We start from the raw sequence: 11,155 nt of genomic DNA on the forward strand, positions 1-11,155 counted from the left end.
AATAGTGCACCATCTATATATGGAGGAGACAAACTGCTCTTCCACTATATTAACAATCCCACTAAGAATGTGAATTACATCAAGAATAGAGGTGGAAACCATTATTCAAATACATACAATCCGGGATGGAGATCACCCAAACCTGAGATGAGGAGGAAATCAATGAGAAGGTAATAGTTCAAACCAAGTTAAAAATGCTAACTATCAACCTCCTTATTTGTAGAAACCTTGGGAGAGGGCTAACCCAAATGAACATACTATATGTAGTCAATGTTTGGAATAAATAGTGAAGGAAATGCAGTCAATGAAGACGGATGCAAAGTAGGTGTAGTCTGAGCGCACAAATTCAGCAAAAACATTGGCTAAGCTTAAAGATTAGATAAGCCAATTGATGAGCATGATGGGAGATATCAAGAGACAAATTGGCACAGGTATCCTTAGCAACACTAAAGATACTCAATGGAAAGAAGAGAAAGAGCATATAAAAGCTATTGCGCTCCGATCAGGTAAAGTGATGAGTAACCCAGAGAACCTCACTCAGGAGGAACTTAAGGGGAATACTAGTGATCTTAATGAAGGACCCCCAGAAACTGTTGATGAACCAGAATAAGAGGTAGTACCTAAATCGACAACTGAGCCAGAGAAAGAGACAATTAAGGAACCTACAATTGCGAAGGTACCATTCCCTTCAAGATTGGAGGAGAGACAAAAATGAGATGATAATGAATTTGTAAGCTTTCTAAACTTGTTTAAGACATTGAATGTCAACTTGCCTTTCATTGAATTAATTGAAAAAGTTTTTAAGTACGCCAAATTTTTAAAAGAAATCATGTCTAAGTGTAGGAAAATCAAGGCAGGTGAGCAAGTTAATATGAGCACTTCCTGTAGTATTATTATGTCTAGACAGGTTCCTAAAAAGATAAAAGGCCCAATAAGTTTTACAATTCCCAAAGAGATAGGGAGCATTGATCACCTCTGGACATACTAATGTCCTGAGGATGAATACTAATACAAAAGATAAAAAATTGAGGTGGTGTCCGGAAGTATACGGGCTAGGTTGTAATATAGTTTTTACAATGAAGTAGGTAAGTACTCTAAGGATCATATCTAAGGGAGGCTAGTATGAAATGATTGCTAACCTAAACAAAAATAAAATTAATTAGTAGTTTAAATAAATTATAGTGCAATGAAACATAAAGAAGAATTTTTGTGTTTTTATAAATGACAAAATAAAATATGCATAAATGAATTAAACTTCGGAAAACTTAATTTATAAACTTAATTAAATCTAGACATGGGTGATTAACTCACTTTGGTGATTATAACTAATTACTATTTCATGTTTCTATTCAATCAACTAGTCATTACCCTTGCAAGATCTCTCGATCTTTAACTAATCTAACGAGTCAGCAAGAACTACTTATCTCTTAAGCTCATAGTCCAAACCGGTTCAAGGCTAAGGTGTAACATCCCAAAATAGGGCCTAAACAGAATAGTGATTACGAAACCACAAATTCGAGATAGAAAAGTTTATTCCAATTAATTTTTATAATTTACTGAGTGATTAGATGCATGTGTTAAAGTATCGATGGAAAATTTTATAGTAGCATGCTTAATTTACCTACTAGGGCTTAATTGTAAAATTGATATGCTAAAGGATTAAATTGAATAGTATAATTGAAGTAGAGGTCCTTAAATGGTAATTAGATCATTAGGTTTTCATGGACAAAAATGGACATACATAGATAAAAATAACTAAATTTTTAATAAAGGGTATTTTAGTCATTTGGTAATTAAAAGATTAAAAAAAGGAAAAAGATGGAAAAATGTGCCCATCTTCTTCACTAGGCCAAAATTTCAACGGTTCTTCATATCTAGGGTTTTTTCAAGCTTCCAAGCTTCATAGTAAGTGATTCCAAGTTCTTTACGTTTTTGAAGTCCCGGTAACTTGATTTAACTTATTCTAGCAATAATTTAAACTAGGGTTCATATTTGGAAAAATAACCATAGGTGAAATATGTTTATTTTGATGTTTTATGGTAGAATATGGAGCTTGAAATTATGTTAAACGACTTTAGCTAAGCGATTTTAAGCGAAAACGAATAAAACGACATAATCGGTAAAAATACCTAATGGTCATAAGTACATGTTAGAGTGGGAATTTGATGTTTTCATAGGTAAATAAATGATCAGCATGTCATAAAACATAAGAATTAGGGATAAAGTTTCATTTTCGAGCCTTGGGGAAAAAGTGTAAATATGCAAAAGTTTAGGGGAAATCATAATTTTGCCAAAGTTAGAGTTAAGGACTGTTTTGATAAATGTGAATATTAAATAAGTTAAATTTTCTATTATAGATCAAGAAGAATAAAATTCGGGGTTAGACCGAGAAAAGAAAAAGGTTGAGGACTAAATCAAAATATTTGATCGTATTTTGTATCGACGTAAGTTTACGGTAAATAAATGCAATGTTTTATTATTTATAATTAATGATGTTATTTTTCAGCATCTATATATTTATTTTGTAAATTTATTCCTTGATGATTCAAGCAAGAATTGACGGAGAAATTATACTTAAAAGTCCCAGTTGAACCTTAGGAATGTGTAGGATACAAATGTCATGACATTAGGGTTTAAGGATACCAAGTAAGACCATGCCAAGGCATGGCATTGGTAAGTTTTACAAGGCAAGGAAATCATGTAAGACCATGTCAAGACATAGCATTGATAAACTACGATAAGGCAAAGATCCTACGTAAAACCATACCAAGGCATGGCAATGGTGAGTTCATAAGGCAAGGATACCACGTAAGACCATGTCAAGACATGGAAATGGTAAGTTTAAAAAGGAAAGGTACCCGTGTATCCTTAGTATTCCAAGTGGTTCTACGAAAATTTAAAGTGTACCAAATGGGAAGGTAAGATAAATCCATGTTCGAAAGGTTCAGGTTATCTTGATAATTCATTTAGAATGTTGTTATTTATTTACATGCAAACTTACTAAGCTTTATGCTTACTCCCTTTCTTTTATCTCTTTTTTATAGTATCGCAAAGCCAACTAGGAAAACTGTAAGGACGTCGGAGATCGCATCACACTATCAACAAGCCATCTCAGTATTTTTGTGACTAGAAATACTTTAAGTTATGGCATGTATAGGGACTTGGCTTTTTTGTGTGTATGTCCTCATGATATGATTAAAAAATGGCATGTGAATACTTGGTAATGATTAGCTTATGATATAGCTAAATAAGAACATGTTTTGGTATTATGTATGCCTAAATGAGGTTTGATGCAAAGAAATTATGGAGTAAGAGTTGGCCATGGAATAGTTAGGAAACAGCAGCAGTGATGTGGTTTTGAAAAATCACTAAAAATTGTAGAAATGGAATTAAATGGTTAATGAGATATAGAATTAAATCTTATTGAGTCTATTTTCATAGGAAAGAAACAAAGCAAGCAAAGGAAGTCTATATTCTGAGATATTTAAATTTTCGTAAGACTGGTTTAGAGTGACTTCGTGATCCCCTGTTCCAACTTTGGAAAATCACTAGAAATTGTACAAAAAGAATTATAAGTCATAGTTTATATGTCTAGAGTCTATTTTCATTATAAACAAACAAAAATGTTATCTGAATTTTGTATAATGAGATAATCAATTTTTAGTGAAGAGATGCCAGGTCCACTAAACTGCGAAACATGGGAACCTTTAATGAATAAACTGTACTAATTGGTCAAACGAAAAATCCTGGAAAAATTATGGTAAGAAGATATATGAGTCTAGTTTCAGGAAAAATTTACGGATTTAAATTTTGAGTTTCCTAACTCGAGTTACAATTAATTTAGTGACTGTTACACAGATGGATAGTTTTATTATGAATAATGAAATAAATTGTTTTGATTTGTGTAAGTAATTGGAAAATTTTTAAAGTTCCTGGTTTGGTCCTGAACCGTTCCAATTGTACGTTTTAGGGCCTCCAAGGCCCTTTTTAGGGATTTATTGGATGAATGCGAGCGAATTAATTTTTAAAAGTAAAAAAAATTATACCCCGAACAAGTAAGATAACTCAGGTAACGCCTCGTGCTCGACTCTGGCGACGGTCTCGGGTAAGGGGTGTTACATAAGGTGTTCACGGATAGGCCATAACAATTTTGAGTTACTTCCCACCTAAATGACTTCCTAGGTTCGTCAAGCCTAGGGTTTAAGTTCTTCCTTTCCCAAACAGTTGATCCGCTAAGAAAACCCTACATAACGATTAGTTAATCACACCTCCACTCGATAATCCCCCATAAGAGGATTAGTTTCTATGGAATCCATAATCATGGTAAACTTGACGATAAATATATGCATCAAAAATAAATCAAGAATAAAGTTTAGAGAATCCTTACTATATTTGATTAATGAAGTATGGAAATCCTCAAACATTTGATTGCGTCTACAAATTAAGTTCTCCGAAGAATAGGAATGAAAAAAACTGAAAAGAAATCTAAACCCTAATATAAATATAAAAATGAAAACTAAATTACAAAGAAAAATTCCAAATATCAAAAAGTTATCCCTAACAAGTGTTAAATAAGCCTATTTATAGATTTAGGGTTGCCATCGTCCTCAACCCTAGGCCAACTGACGTTCTCATGTTAAAAATTTGATTGTGCAGACCAAATGCCCTTGGCTCATAAGTTCTTTCAGTACAGGACTGATGTCGCAACACCCTAGTGCCTATGTCGTGACATCGAGGGCAGTATGCTCATTTTCAGGGTATCTTCAGGGGTGTGTCGCAATACCGAAGGCAGTCTTGAAATTCTTCTATTCTGCTCCCTATGTTGCAACATCAAACTCTTTGTGTTGCAACACAATGGCTAGTATCGAGTTAGCACATGTAATATCCCTAAACCAGACCTAGTAGTTTCGGGTATCTATATTTTAGGTTCCGAGTGTGAAACTAGGAATTTATAGGGTTTCTAGTATTTTTTAATTTAATTTAGGAGGTTAAGTTCATCTAAAATCGATTAAACAATAACTCGAAAAATTAAAAAAATAAATATTTTTGAAAAATTAATTTCAAATATTTTAAATAATAATTAGTGAAAATAATCAATTTGGGTTGAAAAAGAATTTTAAAATATTTTTATTGAAGGTAATTTGAGTAAAATTTAAATATTAATTAAATATGATTTAATTGTAAAACAAGAGAAAATTTAGAGTATTTATATGGAAAATAAACCTCAAAATTCAAAATTTCGGATGGAAAGGATTAAATGGTAAAGGAAATGTGGGAGTCGCCATTACACAAATTTCCCAATTTTTAAATTTTTGGTGGGTGGTTTCAGTTTTAAAACTAATGTATCTAGCCCACCTTTCACACATTTTACATCAGATTAGAGAGCTTTAAAATTCGTTTTCTTTGCATAATTTTAAAGATCTATCATTATAGAATAGATCAAACCAATTTTCTTCTGAAAATACTCTCTCAATTCACCCGAAATTATTCTCAAAAGTAGCCCAAAATATTCTGGAATTTCTCAAGTTTCTTGAATCAAGATTTTCAATCAACGAATTTAGAACGAATCAAATGTAATATTCAATCCTAAACTTGTTTTTATGATGAATAGAAACATTTTTACATGATTCGAGAGTCAATTAAAGGTTATTTATCAATGTTATCTTTTTCTAAGAACACACGATTCTTTAATGGTGGATCTTGAATTTTAAGAGGAAATCCACAAATCAATGGATGTTCCAACTCAAAATGGATCTATTAAAAGGTTTTTTATCTTATATATCAGGATTAAACATGATTTGTGAGGTAATTTAAAGAAATCTGAATTTCATCATCTTCATGAACCGATTTTTCAAAATTTTGTGAAATTGATTTAAAGATGAAATTGATGCTTGTATAAGTGTATTTGGTCTAGTATTGATGATTGAAAGTGTTTAAGGATAGAGAGATCGATTTTGTGAAGAATTGAGTTTTCAACTTGATGTTACAAATCCGGTAAGGTATCTTTGTGAAAGAATTTCGATTAGTATAGTTAATTAAAATTCATGTTTATTAAAGCATTGGAAATATGGTAATGTTTGCTTTATTTCTTTTGAAGCTCTGAATCTTGAAGAGGACCGAGCTAACCGAAATTGAAGCTTGGATTTGTTTGGTTGATCACTTGTTTCTAAGGGCAATTTGGTAAATTGACCCTCGTTTATGTTTAATTAGTAGCTTAATTGATTATTTCAATTGATTAATTATGGTTGAATAACTTATTTTTGCAAGATTGATATTATATGTACAAGAGTTGAATTTTTATTGAATAATGGTAAGTAAGCATTTATGTGACTTTGTGCAATTTAATTATGCTAATTATATTGATGATTAGAGCATGGTTACTGGAGTTTTTGATCATGATATATTGGTGTTACAATTTGCGATTGAACATTGGAAAATGGAAAATGAAATGCTTGATTTAATTGGATGTTAAATGGCTATGTTACATGTTACACATAAGCATTTTGTCACATTAAATTGAGCACAATGATGACTGATTTATATGCCATGTTTGACTGAATATATTGGAAACATGCATGGGGGATCCGTTAGATAAAGTTGGCATGCCATGGGATTTTTGTAACAACCTGTTAATTAGTGGTGTCAGAAACAGTGGTTTCGGGGCCACAAATCCGACGAGTAAGTCCATAAATATTATCACTTAATATTTACGAGTCGAATATAATGTAATGATAAAATTTGATTTAATGATTTATGTTAAATGAAAGAACAATTAGGTTCAAGTGATATGTCCTTAAAGTCAAGTGGTTTTAGAAAATGAGATACCGGGGCCTTGTTTTTATAAACCGAGCTGTAAATATTTTATTAAATATTTATGGAGTATTATTAAGGTTGTATTAAAGTTTTGTTAAAAATTTTAACATTTAAATAGTTAATTAATTGAAAATGACCAAACTGTAAAAATTGTAAAAATTGCTTACTATTAATTTTTTTAGTTCAATGATCTAATTAGTTCAGATGCAAGGATTTATGTTGCTATTAAAAAGGATTTAAATTTTGATGTTTTATTATTTTTTATTTTAATTAAATAAAATTTATTATATTAATAAAAGAATAGAAAGTTATTTCATCTTCTTCATTTGAGTTTACCTGCCAAAATGAAAACTTAGAAACTCTATTAGAGGAGCTTTATTTGCAGTAAAACAAAAGTTAATGCATGTAAGTGGTTTCTTAATTAATTTTTCATGAATTTTATATTTTTGTGATTGTTTTCTTGAAATCTAATTAAATTAAGGATTAATTTGAGAAACTATCAAGTGTTAGAAAATTTACCATTAATGTTTTGAAAGCTTTTTACTTGAAAGAGTAATTGTTAGGTGTTTGATGTGGATTTTGAATAATTTTATTAAGTAAATGTTTATACATTTTTTTAATTTGGGGATTTATTTGATTAAAATTGTAAATGAAATGGATCTCATGAGAAATTTTAGAATTTTTGAACTGTAAGGTTAAATATTCAGCAGTTTTGGGTTTATGAATTAGTTGTGGGAATTGGCTTGTTTAGTAATAGGATTAAATTGTATAAAATGTAAATATATGGGCCAAATGTACAAAAGTGTAAATAAGTGAATATATGTATTGAATTGAATAGTTTATGAATTAAAGGTTAATAATTGGAATTAATCGTATTATAGATCAATAGCAAGTTGATAATTGAGGAAAAGAGGAAGTAATGGAATAATTCCTGAACTTTTGGTGTTTTTGCAGTTTAGCCCTAATAAGTTCGTATATGGATAGAATTATTATTTTCCATTTTGGATGAATGTAAATAGTTATTTATGTTTTCGTTAAATTAACTAATAAAATCGTGATAAATTATTATTATGGATTAATTAAAGGAATTAATCAAATTAAAGGATATGTGAACTATTGCTAATGTAATTAGTGATTATGAATTATTGATTGTATATTGAAATGTTACTTGGATTGTGGTAAGTTCATAAGTTTGATGTGTAAATTGTAAGTTTCTTGAAAATAAGTTAATGTTGTTCGTAAATAATACAAATACAAGTGAAATTTTATATGTTATTATAGTATTTTAAATAATGAAATTAAATTCATATGAAAGTGATTAATGGAAGGTGACAATCCTTGTGATGGCACATTGACAGTATGAATATATATTGATATCCTATTATATGTATGAAAATGATGAAGTGCCCGTGATTGATAAATTTGTAAAAAAGTAATGTGTAACAACCCGGTTTTGACTCTAATCGGACATAGTGGTTTCGGGACCACAAGTCCGAGTCAAAAAATATTTTAATATTATTTTGTGTGTTTATTATGTGTGAATTTAATTGTGTGAAATTTTCGTGTTTTAATTTTGTCATTTGAGTGTCCGATTAAATAAAAGGATTAAATCGCTTAAAATAAAAATTTAGGGGTTAAATCTAAAAGTACCTAATTGTTGTTGTCTTTTTAAAATGGGGGATTAATGATGCAATTAGACTAAAACATAGATAGTGGGTGGCAAAGGACTAATATGACCTTATTATATATGTTTTGTTTATTAATTATTAAAGGTTAAATAAGTAAATTAATAAATAATGTATAGTATAATAAAACAAAACATAAAACAAGCCATTATCATCTCTTTTGTTGGCCGAATGTTGCAAAGAAAGAAAACATCCATGGCATTTAGGGTTTCGGCACTTTACTAGCTTGATTAAGGTATGAAATTGTTTCGGTTTTTGATGATTTTTACGTTTTTGAGATCGTTGCTTTGAATACTTCAAAACCCATGTCTTAATTTTGTGAATTGATGAATATTTTGAATTATGCCATTGATGAATATTTGTGTTTTGGGATGTTTGATGATGAATAATGGAAGATATGTCTTAGATTAACATGTTTTGTCTTGGGATTTTTGATGAATTTGAGTATTTAGGGCTAGATTGTGAAAATAAATTTTTGAGGGACTAAAATGTGAAATAAATGAAATGTATGGACTTGTATGAATACAAGGAAGATTCGGCCTAACTATAGTGTTGTGAGATTTTGTGTATTTTGTGTTTTATGCAATAGGGACTAAATTGCAAAAAGTGTAAAATGTCTGGGGCAAAATGGTAATTTGCCCATTTAAGTGTTTTTGGATAAAATTGAATGATTTGATGAATAAAAGGGTTAAATTTGACTATGTTTAGATCAAGGAACGAAGAAAACGAATTTGGATCGGGGGAAATCGAAGGTAATCGAATAGTCGATCGTGTTTGCTGATATCCGAGGTAAGTCTATTAGCAACTAAAAGTTATTAAGTTAATATTTATACATGCATACTAATTTTATCTTATGATTGAGCTATAATTTAAAGTATAATAGTTGAATAAACTTTGGACTATAGATATTGTATATAACATGTTCGAATATACAAGTATGATCTTGTATAAATTATTGGATTAATCAAAGGTATGTATAAGATATAGGTATATATATATATGGTTTGAATGATTATATAAGTATGTATATATATGTATATATAAAGTCGAATAAGCATGCAAATATACATGTATGCGTTGTGTATTGAATTTAGTTATGTCATTATATAAGTATGCGAGGATTGATTGTGCATTTATATATGTACAAGTTTTTGTTTTGAAATTGAGTATGAAATTATACATTCATATGGTAGATTCGAATATGTATAAATGCACATGTATAAATTCTTGAATCGAAATTTGGTATGGAATTATATATGTATGTGAAAGTTTCGATTTTGTATGTATATTCACGTAAAAGTTTTTGAATGGTAGTGAAGATATGAAATTGTTAGTTTGAATTATTATAAAGTGATTGAATATAATACAGACGTTACGTCTAGCAGGCTTAATGCCGGTGAAGTAATTCAGACTTTAAGTCTAGCAGGCTAAATGCCGGTGATACATTTCAGACTTTAAGTCTAGCAGGCTTAATGCCGGTGATACATTTCAGACTATATGTCTAGCAGGCTTAATGCCGGTGATACATTTCAGACTATATGTCTAGCAGGCTAAGTGCCGGTGTACTGAATCAGGCTTTAAGCCTAGCAGGCAAAATGCCGGTGAATCTGTTTAAATTGTGTTAGAATATGCAATGGATATATCTATGATTTGTGATTATATGAAATCGATGAATACATATGTACATTAGATATATGTGATTGCTGAATTTATAAATGCATATGGTGATATGTGGTAGTTAAACATATATATGTTGAGCCTATGTGTTTGATAATTAATCATGTATGCATTTGAGATATATATATATATATATGTGTGTATTTCGAATGTATGTGTTACCTAGGTATTCAGGTATAAATTCATAATGAGTATATTTATATACAAACAAATATAAGATGTGATTGATGTATATATATTTGTGTTAGATTTGAATTGATTTAGAACATACCATGAGTGTACATATACAATCGGTTTGATATGTATATAATATGTATATATATGCTCGGTGGTATACATTCAATTGTAATGTTGTTTTGTATAATATATATATTAAACTGAATTCATCCGACAGGTATACATATCTGACTATAAATGAAATGGTCTGAGTAGAATAATGTATGAATGTTAGTTGGTTGTGTTAGTTGAAATTTCAGTAGAATAGATTAAAAAGGTTATAATAATTATGTGTTTATAATTATACATTTAGTTATGCTGGAGACTTACTAAGCTATAAAAGCTTACTTCGTTTGCTTTCGTTCATTCATTTTTATAGATTTGGAGACGCGTTACGAGCTCGGGGATCATCAGCACAGTCCATCACACTATCGACTTCTTTTGGTATTTTGTTAAATATTTGAACTCGATCTTATGGCATGTATAGGCTTGATAATGTTTTGGTTAGTTTTGAATCCTATTGTGTAAATAGCAATGGGAAAAGAGTTTAGTTTCCATGCTTGAATTTGATTATATATGTTCATGAATTGGACTTGCATTTGGAATTAGATATTAAAGTTATGTTTATGTGAGCTTGGTTTCGTAATGCCTCGTAACCCTGATTCGGCGACGGAGACGGGTTAGGGGTGTTACATAATGGGTTATAGAAAATGCTCGGTTGAACGTAGTAATCATTAGGATACGATTGCCATGCCAATAGGGTC

The sequence above is a fragment of the Gossypium hirsutum genome, chromosome A03 (assembly GCF_007990345.1).
Source record: "Gossypium hirsutum isolate 1008001.06 chromosome A03, Gossypium_hirsutum_v2.1, whole genome shotgun sequence".
In the NCBI taxonomy this organism is placed as follows: Eukaryota; Viridiplantae; Streptophyta; class Magnoliopsida; order Malvales; family Malvaceae; genus Gossypium; species Gossypium hirsutum.